At 37.6% G+C, this 17,690-nt stretch overlaps 1 non-coding gene across 1 annotated transcript; it reads right to left on the bottom strand.

The window, feature by feature from the left end:
• Nucleotides 1–14,265: 14,265 nt before the first annotated feature.
• On the bottom strand, nt 14,266–14,372 carry LOC132673995 (U6 spliceosomal RNA). Its single transcript, XR_009608324.1, has one exon. It is a non-coding gene; the product is annotated as a U6 spliceosomal RNA (small nuclear RNA).
• Nucleotides 14,373–17,690: the final 3,318 nt, after the last annotated feature.

The raw sequence follows: 17,690 nt of genomic DNA, 5'->3' as shown, positions 1-17,690 counted from the left end.
ATTACCTCTAAAACAATGAGTGAACTGATATTCTAGTTTCCAGCCATCTCTGCAATTTTTTGTCAGCATTGTTTTCCAGTGCAAACTTGGAAAAACTGGCTACAATAGCTTTGCAGCTTACATTCCGGATTTCGATAAGACAATTCCTCATAGACAAGGCTTGCTGCAGATAACATAGGCAGATTGATTGGTTCTTTGTTGGTTAACTGAACACATGCTTACTGGGCACTGAAGTGTGTATGAAAACATTTGAGATCATTCCTGTTGTAGTTGATGAGGCAAGAAACATGCATGTGATATTCAACCTTAAGCAAGTTATTTCATTTTTCTCATTTCTCTTACCCCATGACATATTCAAATAGTCACCAAATTCTGTTGATTCAACATCTGTAACATTTCCTTCCTTTTCTCTCCACCTGCACACCACTTTCTAACACCAGACCTTTTCCTTTCACCCTCTTTGGGACTTCTTGTCCTCCAGGTTTTTCCTTCCTTTCATAACTGGCTTGATGTTTATAATAAAAAGATATCATCCAGATGTCTTCACACTGTGCTCAGACAGATCTTCCTAAAAGGCATATTTTATCCTGTTACTTCCCTTTTTAAAACCCTCAAGGGCTTCTCATTATGACAAAGTATAAGCTTGTTTACTTCTCCTTAAGGGTCTGGACAATCTCAATCATTTTGTCACAGAATCTGTCAAGCTGCAGGTCTGACCTCACGTGGGAGTGTGGACAAGTTAAATAAGCCATACTCAAAGTCATGTTGATGAACTCACAGGGAGGATGGGAGAGATGACAAAGAGAATTTAGAAACCAAAGAAAGCTTGAATAGGCATTGCTAGCATAATTATACCGACCTTATGTGATCGATATTTTTAACATAATCCTTACCTATGACTGGAAGATGGAAGCAGGAAGCAGAAATAAATAGCCTCACTCCTTTTTGGGGGAGAAGATTGGCAGGAGATAGTAAGAGATACAAACAAAGGAGAATGGGTTTAAGAAAAGATGCCAGGCTCTGGACACCCGGTCTTACATGTAAGGAAATCTGAATAAGATGGAAAATCTGTTTAATGGACAAGCAAATTGAATGGAGCTCATTCATTTGCTTGAAGTATAGGGCACAGAATTATTCCAGAAAGATATTGGACGACAGTGTGTGTTTCTCCTACTTTGGTCGGGATTAGGACAAGACATCAGACCCTGTAGGATCAAGGTCTCCTTCTGGGACAACATGAGAAAATTGGGGAGTGACTTATAAGACAGGATGTAATTAAATTCTCAAATAGGGAAGATACTATGTCTTACAAAAATCAGTAAGGGCAGATTGTTTAGACTACCTTATAGGGGTGATGGTTTCATTGAGAAAGCTGGACATGAATGTAAGAGTATTGAAAATGGATAGGATTTTAATAATATAATGCAATATAACATAAAATAATATATATTACAGCTAAAACATATTAAATGGTTATTATGTGCAAGGCACTGTTGAAACATGATCTTTCTTAATCTTCCCAGTGGCACCTATTTTACTGGTGAGGAAACTGAGAGCCAAAGTTATTAACTGACTTGTTAAAGATCAGGAACCTCTTTAGTGGAGAGCTAGGATTCACACTAACATTACAGTGAAATCAGAAATAGCTTTGGTTAATGTAGCAATTGACCCTTTTCCATGAATCAGACAGAATCCCACTGATGGAGAAGAGGATAAAGAGAACATAAAACGCCATGGGACACCTGGGTGGCTCAATCAGTTAAGCCTCTGACTTCAGCTCAGGTCATGATCTCATGGTGTGTGAATTTGAGCCCCACAACTGGCTCTCGACTCTCAGCACAGAGCCTGCTTCAGATACTGTCTTCCTCTCTCTCTGTCCCCTGACCCATTCATGCTCTCTCTCCCAAAAATAAAAACAAATGTCAAATAAAATGTTTTTAAAAAAGAGAACATAACATGCCAGTTCCCAACTTCTTTCTGTTTACAAGAAATGACTGAGTGGCATGCTAGAGTTGAAAAGCAGCCTGGTCAGATGTCCATTCTCTCCACCACTTCTAGAAATTCCTAACTGGAAGACCAAAGTGGTTATTAAAGGACTGCATATGGAAAATAAATGGTATGTGGAAAATGATTTTCTTGAGTTATTTGAAGATCAGGAAGAAAGAAAAATCTGTCACCCCAAATTAAATACCATTTTCTTCTTTTGGACTTTAACTGCTTTCCTGCCACCAATGTTAGTATGATTAACCTACACATATGACATAATTAACCTGATTTAAATCCTCAGTATATCATGTAAGTTAATCACAAGAACCATTTTAGTTTAGGGGACAGTGAGAGTGTATTTCTAATTCAAGCACAGACATTTCTGTTCTTTCCAAATTCTAGCAATCTTGGTACTATATGATATTATTGGATTCTTAAAAATTATATTCACCTGTGTGGTAAAAATAAATTTATATTTCTATATTCTATGGCATATGAAATATTCTATGGCAGAACAGAATATTTAAACAAAATAGGAAAATGGAGAGAAGTATTGAAAAGTTCATTGTAGGTTGATTTTTCTCTTCTCATTCCCAGATCTTCCCCTTCTGGGAAGATCATGCTGGGAATGATTTTTAAAAGTTGCAATTAGATACTTGAAATACACAGCTTATCTAAATGCATTAAATAAAGTTCTTAGAGACTCAGCATTATTGCTAAGACAACCTATAATTTTTGTGCTCCCAAGGGTTTGGTACATAAAAGTAAATTTTCACTGCAGCTCATTTTCCAGAAGAAGAAATCTAGTAAATGGTCTATGCTAAAAATAAAATTTAAGATGAATCAAAATACCGAGAATCACAGAGCAGTGGAAGCTTGCTGAATTAGGAAGAAGTTTATGATTTCCTTGATTAATTAATCTTTCTGCAAAATGGTAACAGGTTCATGAATTTCTGGCAAAATTCAATGCATGATCATTTGGAAAGATTCAGATTAAGCAAAGAAACCAATCATAAAATCTTCCAGTTACAGATGTCACCAACAGTAAGATTTGGGTGCATGTGCGACTGGTATGGTCATTTTGCTCTTTGCCTTTCCCCTTTTTGCTTGCCTGGGACACAGGCCTGAGGTCATGAGGTTCAGCCAACATAGATGAAAACAAAAGCCAGCAGAGTAGTGATGGTGTAGTGGGCAAAAGAAACAACCTGGTTCTTGGTGATATTGTTAAGTCATTGTCAGTTCTGAAATGCCTATCCCCAGAGTTCTTGTTGGCCAACCATGTAACCACCCCCTGCCTAATTTATTTAAGCAACTGTTAGTTGGGATTTTGGCTACTTGCACATGACGTCATTCCTAAATGATACCAAATCTCATGTGCATCTTTTCTTAAAGATTGGCTGTTTCCAAACAATTTATCAAGTAATCCATATTCCCGTTCCCTAATTTAAATAGATTTTAATCATGTTCCAATTCTTATATGCACACATACCTTTTCCAGATGCATCATTCTTTTCTCTTCATCTATTTGCTTAGTCCTGTGACACTACCACACTGTTTTAATTGCTGACGGTCATGTTTCTTCTCGTCCTTCTACTCTTTGCTCTGGTTGGTATTTTCTTGGATTTTTATTTGTTTTATTGCCAAATTACTGATTTTACTTTATGCAGCCTTTCAGGAGTTTTGACTGTGCCATCTGTTTTATAACCACAATCAGTACAGTTGTTTGCCTTTCATTCTATGTTAGTACTTCCCACTTTTCCTCCCATTTACATGGTTTTTGGAATATTTTTTGGGAGAGGAATCAGCAGTATTCATTTTTATTTTTAAGTTTATTTATTTTGAGAGAGAGCACAATCATGAGAGGGACAGAGAGAGAGGGAGAGAGAGAATCCCAAGCAGGCTCCATCCTGTCAGTGCAGAGCCCCACACGGGGCCCAATCCCACGAACTGTGAGATCTTGACCTGAACTAAAATCAAGAGTTGGTCACTTAACTGACTGAGCCACCCAGGCACTCCAGCAGTATTAGTTTTTAAAGCAGCTTTTTCATGAAGGGTATATGATATTAGGCCCAAAATTGATTTGGATTCTTTCTCTTGTGCTTTTTGATATGACCCTGGGTTGTGCCTGATTTCTAAGATACTACTCTTAGCACACATTCTCCCGTTTACCCCATTCCCATGAGAAGGACTTAGTAACTCTACCTATTTTACTCTAAAATCCAGCACTTAATTTTTATGTTTCTAACAATGGCCTGTTCTCCCAAGAACTGAGATTGAAAATTTTGACCCTCTAATTTTCCTTTCCCCATACATTTAATCCTTTAGAAGCCCCCAAATCTATCACCGTAATATTTCTCAGAGACAATTTTTCACTTCTTTTTCCACTGCAATGGCCCAATTTCTGACTGTCTTTACTAGTCTTCTCTATTATATTCTTAGTTTCTTAATCTGCACATCCATTGATTCTATTGGATTAATACCAGTACTGTTGGATTAATTTTTCTAAGAAGAGTTATGCTCAGAAAATTTGTGCTGGATATTTCCCTTCTGCCCCTCCAGATCCATTCCCTTCTCTGCCCTGGGAGGAGGACCTATTTGGACTGCATCAGTGAGCTTTCTTGCCTCTGGCTTCCATTTGGGTTTAGCCAGTAGGGGGCACTAGGAGCCGATTGGAAGGAGCAAACAGGAAGTTAGGGTATTTATTCCCCTGGTTTTCTCCTTGCTCAGCTATAGGTTGCTTGCCCACCTCCACAGAAGGCCTTGCTTCATGTCAGGAGGCATTTTCTTACGGTTATAGTTTCTCTCTGCAGGTTCCAGTAATACTTCCTTCCACTTCCCCTTTTGGGACTAGTGCTGCTGACAGTGCTGTTGTGGCAGGATGTTGTTCCCATCCCTTGTTGGTGTCCCTTACTCAGCCCACACCCTTTGTAGATATTGTCTTCATCCCACTGTACCCATTGATACCACTGGAATGTGCTATTTGCTTTAGACTCTGTCTGATACAAACCCTAAACCGTTACCTACTACAGTAAGTATAGACTCCCCAGCCCCAAGCTGAACATCAACTTTCAGGCTCCTCTTGTTCTTTATTCTTACATTGACCATTTGTTCCAGTACAAGTGGGTTAGTCATAGTTCCTTGAATAGACCTGAAAAAGAACATTGTGCTTTCTTTGCTTGAGATATCCCAAGGCATAATGTCATATGCCAAAGACTTGTGACCTTTTTTCATAATTTATTTCAAATGTCACCTTTTCCATGACACCTTTTCTGAGGTCCCTGCTAAACTGTTGTATATTCCCTTGTCTTCTGATGCTTATATTTTCCCTAGTTTTATAGTTATTAATGTACATGTTGTCCTTCCTATTTTGTGTGCTCTGCAGGGGGAGTGGGCTGACTGTTATATCCCTCCAGTTTTGTTTTGTTTTTTTTCCCCTGCATGGTCTGTGTCCACTAAGAACATAGTGGATCTGGATAAATTGCACTGGCTAAATTTAAAGATTCAGATTATTTTAAGGTAGGGTTAATGGTTCATATCAGATGGAACGTTTTATATTTGTGTATTACAGTAACCAAAGAAAATACAACTTTGGTTGACATGAAGGCAGATAATAAAATTAGGAGTAACCTTTCTGTCACTTATTAAAAAAATATTTATTAACTGTCTATTTTGTATCAGGCATTTTCCTAAGCACTACAAAATGCCTCTATTGTTATCCAACAACACGGTTAATATTTAGAAAAAATTAATAGGATACTAGAAAAAATAGAATTTATGATCACTCAATTGACAAATCCATAATTAGAAAAGTTTTTTTGGTGCTTTTTCATAAAAGCCTGACTTAATTCCAACAGTTACCAGGAAGTTAACAAAAATGTAATAATTTTCTTACTATATATAGTGTGACACAATTGCAGTGTAGCTGAGGATTTTCTAATGTTCCCAGAAATATATCACAATTTATAAGAGGACTATCTAGGTTTAGTTTTGTTTTTGAGAATTAGCAGAGACAGAGGAGACAGCTGCTAGATAAAAAAATGCCACAGGGAATATACATGATGGCATTCTAATTTATTATCATTCTTACATTATGAATTATGGATTCTTTTGTTTATCTACTTGATAAACTAAAACTGATTCTTGGGATTGAGGATCTTTTCCCGTGAATAAGAAGAGAAAAATGATAAATTGAGAGAATTTCTAATCTCTAATATTGAGAATTTCTATTCTGTTATACCAACCTCCAAAAGTGTTTCTTTTTTGGTGTTTTCATTCCATGAGGGTGCTTTTTTTTTTTTTTTTTCTTTTTTAAAGCAAGCTGGTATTGTATTCTTAAAGAAAGAAAAGGGTAGACCAAACAATTGTTGCAAGATAAGCGTCCTTATTTGGTCACAAAAATTTCAAAATTATGAAATACACATTAATTGAATATTTATAAAAAGCACACAATTATATCTTTCAGGTTCTTATGTACAGAAACTTTAGTGACAAGTGTCATTAAAGGGAACATAGATGACTAGAATATCAGAGATTCAAGAGGTGCATAAATGTGTCATTTGATGCTCATTGTCACTCATTTTGAGTTCTCATACGTTTCAGTTCTTGGGTCTTAAAGTGCTGTTTCAGGCTTAATCCAAGTCCTCCCGAATGTCGTGTGTATTTCAGCACCACGTTTTAATTGATTGATGTAAAAATTAATGATCTACTTCAGAGAAAGTTAATTTTATAATCTTTTGTGACTATTATCTCTAATAAGTTAGTTTCATGGAATGATAAACTTTATTATTTTTTTCTGATGATACATAATGGAAATAACAAAAATCAAAGGGGATACAAAGCAGTGAATATTCCCTAAGATTCTTAATATTTCCACCAGGACTTTGCAAATTTGGAACACAACACACATTACTCTGTGCTTGAAGGAACCTGGATCCCAAAGATGAGGTTGCATTTTCCACTCCCAAAAACCAAACCAACAACAAACCAGAAAACCAGTTGGAGCAACTTCTTTACACATTTTTCCTTTGGAAATAATGATATAAGTTTAGTATTTGCTTTCTTTTATTCCTTTTATCTCCCAGAAGGATATTGCTCAGATGTCTGTGTTGCTGTGATTCACTTGAGTCTTTGGGAGTGAGGTAAATGGTTAACTCTGGTGGACAAAGAAGTTTACTCTAGCTTCAAACATTGGGTGCCACCAACATTTGGCTTGAAAACTTGCAACTTCCTTTTTCTTTTAGTTAAGTAATGGTACCAATGTCTTCCTGCTTCTGCTGGAATCCTTTTATAAAAGTTCTTCTGTGTTTGTGTTACAAGTTTTATGTTTGCTTAACTTGAGAGGTAATTCCCAAATAAGGTCTAATATATGATTTTTTGATAAATAAAATAAAGCAGTAGAACTTTTCACTTTAGTTGAATCCAAAAGGCTCAGCTACATTTTATTTATTTCTTTCTTTTTTTTTAATGTTTATTATTTTGAGAGAGAGAGAGCGTGAGTGGGAGAGGGGCAACAAGAGAGGGAGACACAGAATCCAAAGCAGGCTCTGGGCTTGGAGCTGTCAGCACAGAGCCTGATGTGGGGCTCGAACTCACAAACCGAGAGACCATGACCTGAGCCAAAGTCAGGCACTCAACCAACTCAGCCACCCAGGTGCCCTTCAGCTACGTTTTCAGTGCTTACTTCCTCAACAAAATTTGACAATCTGATTTTTCACATTGTTTGAATATCAAATTCCTATTAGTGAGATGTGACTTGGTTGTAAAAGAAGAGGGAGGTGTAACTTTTATTATACAGTGGTAATTTTTTCTTTAGGACACAGTAAGTTTTTTTCTAAGTGTTTGTAAACTTATTTTGTTTAAGTTTTTATTTTAATTTCAGGTAGTTTGTGTACAGTGTTTTGTTAGTTTCAACTTACAGCATAGTGATTCAACACTTCCTTACAACACCCAGTGCTCATCACAGCAAGTGCATTCCTTAATTCCCATCACCTATTCACTCATCCCTCAACCCTACAACATGATAAATTAAAGTTGATTTTGTTCCTCACATCTTCTTATTTAACTTTTTTTTTTACTTCAAAAAACAAAATATCTACACTAAATTTCTGATATAGCTCTTGCATAGAGTATTGAAATGCTATTATATATTAAGAATCTGAAGTCCTTAGTAACAAATTAAAGTTATTTGATTTCTTGGGGGTACTTTCAAGTCGAATATCTCATTGCCACTGCTGGTAGTTAGAAGGTTCTGGAAGCCTATCCACATAATGGTATATTTTGGTAATGAACCCAAATGCCATGTGAGGAAATTGACAAGATTGGAGGAGAGGACAAAAAACAAAGAACATTAGTTTTTGACCTTTGTGAAAGCATTATGTCTTCATTTTTAAAAAGTTTATTTATTTATTTTGAGAGAGAGAGAGACAGTGAGCGGGAGAGGGGCAGAGAGAGAGGGAGAGAGAGAGAATCCCAAGCAGGCTCCACGCTATCAGGACAAAGCCCAACTCAGGGCTTGACCTCATGAATTGTGAGGTCATAGCCTGAGCCAAAACCAAGAGTTGGATGCTCAACCAACTGGGCCACCCAGTTACCCCAAGAATTATGTTTTTAATATAACACTGAACCCCATCACTGACTAAATTCTAGTAGTTTTCCAAAAGGGTGTTATCTATCAGATTTCTGTCTTTAATTTGTATCTTCAATTCCAACTTTATGTCATGGATTTCCTAGTTCTTCATATCTCATTCCTCACAAATCTAGCCACCTTTTCAGATGTATTTAAACTCTTATGGAAGCTGAAATAATGAACCATGATACTGGAATCTCTATTGCTTCTAAAGAAAAAGACAGAATGAATTTAATTCCAAGAGCAAAATGTTGCCTTTACTAGTCCCTAGAGGTCCCAGATTTAAAAGGAAAGTTCTTACAAATTCCAATTCATTTAAACTGCCTCATAGATTTTTCTCAGTGGTTTGTTTTAATGTCCTGAAAACATGTTTAGAAATCAAAAGAAAATAAAGTCACAGGGAGAAGGAAAAGAGGAAGACTTCTAGAGCCTCTCCAAGGAGCAATGGAGAAATATTTAACTGCTGAATCAATTTTAAAGCATTTTGAAATCTTCATAATATTTTGATGATAAGTGTTGAATCACTCACAGTGACTTCCATTTGCAATAAATCTTAGGAGATAAAGTGAGAAGACTGTAAAATGCATTTTAAAACCTGTTATGGAAGATACAAGTGGTGTCCATTTAGTGACATACAAAGTATAAAAGCAAGCTTGGGATAATACTGTGAGTGCAGTTAAAATACTAATTTTGTGCCAGGCAGTGTGATATGTGCTTCAGAGGACACTAGCTAATGACATGTTTTCTTGTCCTCAAAGACCCCACAATTAATAATAGAAGTTGATAATAGAAGTGGAGGCTGGACAGTGGCCATGGTGGAGGTGAGCAGACATCTATTTGCCAAATGACAAGGTAAGGTAAGTAATCAATAATTAAAGTAAATCCTGGGGTGCCTGGGTGGCTCAGTTGGTTGAGCATCCAACTTCAGCTCCGGTCGTGGTCTCATGATCTCACGATTCGTGGGTTCAAGCCCTGCATCGGGCTCTGTGCTGACAGCTCAGAGCCTGGGGCCTGCTTTGGATTCTGTGTCTTCCTCTCTCTCTGCCCCTCCCCTGCTTGCACTCTGTCTCTCTCTCTCTCTCTCAAAAAATAAATAAACATTAAAAGGTTTTAAAACAATAATTAATATAAATCCTGTATGAGATAGTAATCCTGTATGAGATAGTAATGTTCGTTTGTTTTATTAATTCATTTATATTTACTGAGTACTTACTATATGTACTATTAGATAGAGGGGGTACTTACTTTATCAACCTTCCTCTTAAAGATTCTAGTGGAGAAGAGAAAACAAGAATACATCCTGGTCTTAGAGTGTGATGATCTGTAGATGATGTACTGTAGGGGCACAGGTTTGTACATGTGTGAAGGGAAGGGTTAGGAGAGACAGGATATAAGGATGGAATCCTTGGCAGGGGTCAGAACATGGACTGCCTTGTGCACAAAGGACACCGGACTGTAGGTCGTGTGGTGGGATGATACTGTAAAGCATGACTGCATATGTCCCCCTTTCCACCCAAATCACGCCTTTTAAGTGCAGGATTCTTCCCCATGTACTACTAGATTTGAGGCCTTTGAGAACCCCATTGCCCCTTGAAAACAGAACACAGGTACACATGAATAAATGTATATGAATATTATTGCTTTTAAGTGAAAAAAAAAAGCACCTCTCATGGGTATATAAATTATATTTGGGAGACTATAAGCTAGGTTAATGTGACAAATAGGTGTTTAAAATCTCTCCCTGGCACACGAGCATGTCACTGGGGGCCATACCCAAAGAGTGAGCACAGCCACTGTGCTGCCCTGTTGGAAGAGTCATGAGGGCTAAAAGCATTCTGACAACTAATGATGTTCCTTTGGATTTCTTAGAAGCTGCTAAAAGTGCAAGATAATAAAGAAAATCTAGTATAAATTAGATGAAAATCCTGGTGATGCAGGATCTTTACGTTTTGGGATTTTTTTTTGAGAACGACTTAAAATCATCTTTTCATTCCTTTAAGCGACATTGAAACTCTACCTAGGGGCGCCTGGGTGGCTCAGTCGGTTAAGTGTCTGACTTCGGCTCAGGTCATGATCTCGCAGTCTGTGAGTTCAAGTCCCGCGTCAGGCTCTGTGCTGACAGCTCAGAGCCTGGAGCCTGTTTCAGATTCTGTGTCTCCCTCTCTCTCTGACCCTCCCCCATTCATACTCTGTCTCTCTCTGTCTCAAAAATAAATAAATGTTAAAAAAAAAAAAAAAAAAGAAACTCTACCTAAGCAGTAAGAAGACCAATGCCCTGAGATACCTTCAGGTGAAATGTGCTCATTTGGAAACCAAGATCTATGAAGAAATTATACTTAGAAATAAAGTATGCAGCATTAAACCCAATCTTTCCTTGGCAAGGGAAAAAAATTTCTGTGGTAATGTTGAACTTCTAGAAGCAGAGGTAGACTGGAACAGTGAAAATGATGTAGAGAATAAATTGGCTGGAGTCCTTGCTATGGTCTGAATGTTTATGGCCTCTCAATATTTATATGTTGAAATCTTAAACCCTGAATTAATGGCATTAGAAGCTGGGGCCTTTGGGAGGTGATGAGGTCATGAAGGGGGGCACTCAAATAGGATTAGTACTCTTATGAAAGAAACTCCAGAGATCTAATGCAGTCATTCACCATGTGAGAACATAGTGAGCAGTTGGCAGTCTACAACCCAGAAGAGGGCTCTCACCCGAACCCAAGTGTGGTGGCATCCTGATCTTGGACTTTGAGGCTTCCAGAACTATAAGAAATAAATGTTTGTTGCATATAATTCACCCAGTCTCTGATGTTTTGTTATAGTGGCTCAAACAATCTAAAAACAGTCCTGAAAAATAAACAAGTCAAACCAGAAGTAAAAGCAGCAACAGTAGGAAACCCAGATCCCAAATGAATTTCAAAGTTCTGGTTTCCCTGCTCTAGATATATTCTCCAACCTCTAGGTAGGTAAGTGAATTAGCACAGAAATACAATGAACAAATCTTGAACAACCTGCAGGGTAGAATTTTCAGATCTGGTTGAGCTGTGTATTGTTTTAGATTTCCATGTTGAACCCAGTGACTACTTTACCAAGAAAGTTCTGACAAAAACTTACAGGATAAAATCAGACCCAGATAAGGCAGAACATTTTTGTTTTAAAGGCCCTGAAATAGTTGACCGCTGGGTGTAATACTGATTATAAAATTGCTAAAAAGGAAAATTGTTACAGTTAAAACAATCAGAAAAAACAGAAACATGGTGTCTAGGCACTGTTAGAACAATTACTGAACAACTCTGGAGTGATTCATTTTTTTAAAAATTAACTTCTTCAGCCTACAGATAGCATCTGGAGATGAAGAGTCATTGGATGAAGGTTCAGAATTCACATTAACATTGGATTTTGAAACTAGACACTTCTGGAAAACATGGTTCCACATACTGTGTATTACTTTTCTGGGGAAGCCATAGACATACTGATAAGTTTGAGGAAGGTGAGAAAGGAGAAGAATAGGTTATAGAAAGAGGAAGGAGGAAAAGTTGGATAATGCTGAAGTTGACCCTAATTGTAATTTTTTGACTGTGTATCTTTCATACATTTCTAGAAAAAAGCTACCCAACCCACTGAATGCATGCAGCAGGAAGAAGCAAGTACACTACTGTGAAGCTTGAACAGGTAGTGGATATGTCAGGGCACCAGGCACAGTAGGCGGGGATTTAGTCATTGCTACAATAATTCTTATTGACAGTGTTTACAAATAACTTCTTTACGAGTGAATGGTTTTCATCTTAACTTCCTTCCTCCTTTTAAAAGTTTGCCTGTCACTCAAATGTTATCAGAAATAGAAATAAAGCTCTTACAGCACTTTCTAGGGGCTTGGGTACCAACATAGGTGATCTTTTCAGGCCCTGCACTGAGGGAGGACCTAATAGAAGCCACATTGAGGTTGGGCATGGCAGGGGAGACCGTAGTGTTGGAATGGCCACTAGACAAATAGGGACGATATTATGCTAGTGTGGTTCAGAGGTTCTTAGAATCTTTTGTAACACTCCAGCAAAAGAATTTATTCTTTGTTTCTTTAGAAAAATTCCACATTTTCTTTCCAGCAACTAAAACCTGCTTCATGTAAAAACTATGTCATATGTGTATTTGTGCTAACCAGCCAGACAAGCCAAGTTGAGTAAATGCATGTTCTTCTTACATTTTCACACTGCACAGTTTGAATTTTTCAGAGAATGGGGTGAGTGGGGGAAAGTGGGTACACCGGATTTTGTGTGCTTCTTTGTGGGTTCATCCTCATATATATTAAAATCTTGTTTGTAGGCACTTTCACTTAGGCTATTGCTTATCTTCAAGATTTATGAAGCTATGTTTGTGACCAAAGGTCTGGTAACTTGGTCCAGAAGGAAATGGTGTCTATTAATCATTGTGAGGGGCCTGTGCAGAAAATCTTCATCTTCTTGCCAATAGCTATTGAAGGAGAAGAATTGTTTTCATAATATACAGGCTGGATTTTGCAGTTAAAAATTAAATGGGCTGCAACCAAGAGTCAGGTTTTATTAGTTTTTTTTTTTTTTTATTTCTCAACTAGTGTTGAGAAGCTTAGAATAGAAAGTATAAATTTCTCATTTTGAACCATAAATTTAAATTCTTGTTTTATCAGTAATACTTTCATTTCTCAACTGCTCTATTTTACTTTGCTTTGAAAGCCCTGGATTTGGTACAATCTGTTTCTCGATTGACGTGCCGAATGTTCAAACGTATGGCAGCAGTCTGTTGGCAGGGCACTAGTAGAACATCAGCATCATCACCGGGCATGCAGAGAATGCCTTGTCTTACACACATTTGTAACGTACTGTAGGGTTTTCAATGTGTATGAAATATTTAAAATATTTTATTAAAGTTGTAAAACATAAATCCTGCACAAACAAAAATAAACCCAGTCAAAACAGGAATGATGAACCTTCTGTGGGCTAGAAAAAGGAGATGAGTTGAGGAGATAATGGTAATGCTGAACGGGTGTGAAGGTCTCTGAAAAGGTCTCTGAGAAGGAGGGAGGATGGACTCCCCAGGAAGTATGAGTGTCTGTTTCCTCTCTCACTTCCTGCCTGGAGTCACACAAGAAGGCCACTTCTCAGTATCATGGAGTCCCCATGCCACCATGTCAGGAATGCCATAAAATAGAGTTAGGAGCAGAGGGTTTAACGGAACTCTAGTGGTACTGGGGTGGCATAGTGTGCTAATTTTTCTCCATATTCTTAAGGAGGACAGCTGTTAGCTGTGAGAGGGAGAGAGAGAGAGAGAGAGAGAGAGAGAGAGAGAGAGACTTGATAGATCTGAGAAAGTCTCATATCCTTGATGAGGGACACTACAGAGGAAAGAAGTGTGGACCATAAAATCAAAGACCAGGTGGGAAGTTGGCTACCTCAGCGAATGCCAGTGTGGACTGAAGACACATCTGAGCATTGACTGGGACTGGAATCTCACTAGATGGCAGCAGAGTGTAGGACCCAGGATCTATAGGGGAGAATCAGCTACCTTTCCTTCACCTCTGAGCTCCTACTTCCCACCCTTGCTTCTTTTTATTTTTCCTTCAGTTTCTTTTCTTTCTTATTTATTTATTTATTTTTATTGGAAAACAGACACAGGGCATATAACAGGATAAAAATATGGAAGGCCTCATGCATTTGTGTGTCATCTTTGGGCAGGGGCCAGGCGAGTCTTCTCTGTATGGTTCCAGTTTTAGTATACGTGCTGCCGAAGCAAGCATTCCTACTCCCGCTTCTTATGATGACCCTTCTTTGGGAACTTATATGCTATTCCTCTGAGAAAAGCAGAGATGACAAATTCTAAATTGGTAGAATTTAACCTGGAATGGCTGAATTTACTCTTTTTTTTTAAACTATATTTTTAAAAAAAGTTTATTTATTTTAAGAGAGAGTGAATGGGGTGGGGGTGAGGACTTAAAGAGAGGGAGAGGAGAGAATCCCAACCAGACTCTGCATTGTCAGCACAGAGCCTGATGCAGGGCTTGAACTCATGAACTGTGAGATCATGACCTGAGCTGAAACCAAGAGCCGGCCACTTAACTGACTGAGCCACCCAGGTGTCCCTGAATTTACTCTTAAAGTAGTAAAATTTTGTTTCCTGTTTTCAAATACAGCTCTCAGCACCACCAACTCCCAGAATACTGCAAGGTCTAATCTCTTAATAAATTCCTTTTTCTGTATCAGTCACGGCAGTTCTTTTTCTCTGAATGAACCCTATTATAGAAGTTGATGTTGGATGTGGTTCCAGAAGAAGAGAACCTTAAGGATTGGTATCATGAATTGGCTCTGGATGTTTTTTGGAATTGGTTCTTGGGTGTGATTAGATTTAAAGGCAGTAATAACCTTGTTTCCATTGGTAAAAAGAGCACTTGTTTTTCATGACATGCAGTGGCGAAATAGTACTTAAACTGTCAGCAATAGACACTTATAATCCAATCCCTATGTAAGGCAGAGGTTCCTTTCAGGGCGGTTATAGAATTTTGGGTCCTGAACAAGGCTTTGAGTGGGGAACTTAAAACTCTGAGTTTACAATTTTCTTTCCCCTAGTTGTCCAGGTCACTCAGAAGCAACCAAAACACTCTCTTAAACTCCTGATTTGTTCAGGACTGAGAGGAATCCTAGAATGCCCAAACTAGGAAAGTCCCAGGCAAACCAGGAAGAGTTTATATTCACTAAAGTGTTCTATGACAGCGTTTACTTGATTGCAGAAATTAGAGCCTGCAAGGACTTGGAAGATGCAGAAATAATCATTTCAACCACAGCTCGATTCAATTCACTGTTTGGTCTGTTTGGAAGACAGGCAGATCTTGGAGAATGAAAGTGGATTACTGTAAACTTAATCTGGTAGTGAATCCAGCAGCTCCCTTTCCAGATGAAATTTTGTCACTGGAGAAAATCAATACACCTTCTGGCATTTGGTAATTATTGACCTATTGAATGCTTTTTTTCTCTATACTAATTAATAAAATTGTTAACAAAACCAATTTGCTTTGACTCAGCCCCTTTATTATCCTACCTCAACTATCTGTATCCACTCTCTAGCATTTTACCATTATTTGGGTGTATTACCAAGGTTCTTCACATAAAAAACCAATTGGATACATAGAATATAGGAAGAGATTTATTATGAGGAATTAGCTCACACAATTTTGGAGGTTGAGAAGTCCCAAGATCTGCTACTTGCCAGCTGGAGACCCAGGAAAGCTGGTGGTGTGATTCTAGTCTACATCTGAAGACCTGAGAACCAGGGAGCCCATTGTGTAAATTTCATTCCAAGGGCAGAAGACTGATGTCTCAACTCAGCAGGCTGCCAGGTGGGAAACACAAAAGAACAAATTTCTCATTCCTTTGCCTTTTTGTTCTATTTTGTTCTTTTTGAAGGCTGTCAATAGATCAGATGAAGCCCACACACATTGGGGAAGGCAATCTACTTTATCAAGTCCACTGATTCAAATGCTAAGCTATCCAGAATCACCCTCACAGACACACCCCATAATAAGGTTTAATCTGGGCATTCCTTGGCCCATTCAAGTTGACACATAAATTTAATTATCATACAGGGATTAGCAAATTGTTTCTCTAAAGGCCCAGATAGTAAATATTTTGGGCTTTGTGGGCCACATAGAGTCTATCCTCCTTCTCCTTTTTCTATTCAATGTGAAAACCATTCTTTGTTCCCAGACTGAACAAGATTGGACTGTAAAACCCAGATTTGGCTCATAAATTATCGTTTGTCAACACTTCTAGTTCATAGGTAAGTGACCTAGTTAATACAACCACCAATTTCCACAGATAACTGGAATCTCAGAAAAGTTTAATAACTTGCCTACGTAACACAGAGAATAAATGTATTATCTTGGATTTTAAAAAGTTCTTATAAGATTCAAAAACTATTAATCTTTTCATTGCACTGATTCTTCTCAGATTTGATCCTTTTTACTGTTTTATTGTCACAAATGAGGAGTGATCCTACGTAATAATATAACTTGTTGACAAATTACTGTTTGAAAGACTATCTAACCATTGATTCCACTAAAACGGAAATCAATGCATTTGACCAACATTTTCATTATTATGCTAATTAGTTTAACAAATATTTATTGAAGATCTACCATGTGCAAAGCACTCTGCTAGGATCTGGAGACATAGTGACAAAAATTCTTCCCCCTCTCTTTTTTGTTCAAAGATTTTTCCCTTGATCAAATTCTCGTCAGGTTCTTTTGAGATTTTTTCAACTAGGCTTTGACTTTTTGATTTTTGTGTTAATCTCTGCATTGTCCAGTTTTAGCAAGAACACTACTGTATCAGTTTAACCAGAATCCGCCATTCTCGTTGGGGTATTCTGGGGGTATACTTGACTGGGTCCTTCATCTTGCATCATCCCTCACGTGATGTCTGATTACCATGATCTACATTCAGCAAGAATCCCAGTAGGACAGTTTAGCCAGAATCGCCCTTAGGCCTGCTATTTCCTCTTAGTAATTTTCCATTTTATTGACTCCCCTCCATCTCTCACTCCACTCCTTTGCTATAAATTTCCATTTTCCTTGTTATATTTAGAGTTGAGTCCAATCACTCTGTCCTACTGTAAAACTCTATTGCTGTGCTCTCCAGCACTATCATGATAGTTCTCTTGAATAAATCTGCCTTACTATTCTTTAACAAGTATCATGAATAAGTTTTGTTTTAAAAATGTCTGTGTATCAGGCAAATTTTCTCTGTTCTTATAGAGATTACTATCCAGCAAACAAACTTTAAACAAATAGTTGAACAATACAAGGAATGGAATCATGATATTACTCCAAAGAAGTCAAGTTGCTGTAGTGTTACTAGTAAATGACTTTTTTCCCAATAAGTCAACACTTAGGGGTATGGCACATGGAAGTGAGAAGGGAGCTTGGTTAAGGGAGAGAAAGTTTAGCCATGTGATTTGTTGAACGTTACCTTACTACTACTTATTCTGTCCAGAAGTTCTCAGCTGTTTTTTTTTTTAGTTATTTTTTTAAAATTATTTTTTATTTTTTATTATTTTAAAGAAA

The sequence above is a fragment of the Panthera onca genome, chromosome C1 (assembly GCF_046562875.1).
Source record: "Panthera onca isolate mPanOnc1 chromosome C1, mPanOnc1 haplotype 2, whole genome shotgun sequence".
NCBI lineage: Eukaryota > Metazoa > Chordata > Mammalia > Carnivora > Felidae > Panthera > Panthera onca.
The sequence above is the reverse complement of the archived record's forward strand: the minus strand, read 5'-3'. Positions and strand labels throughout refer to the sequence as shown.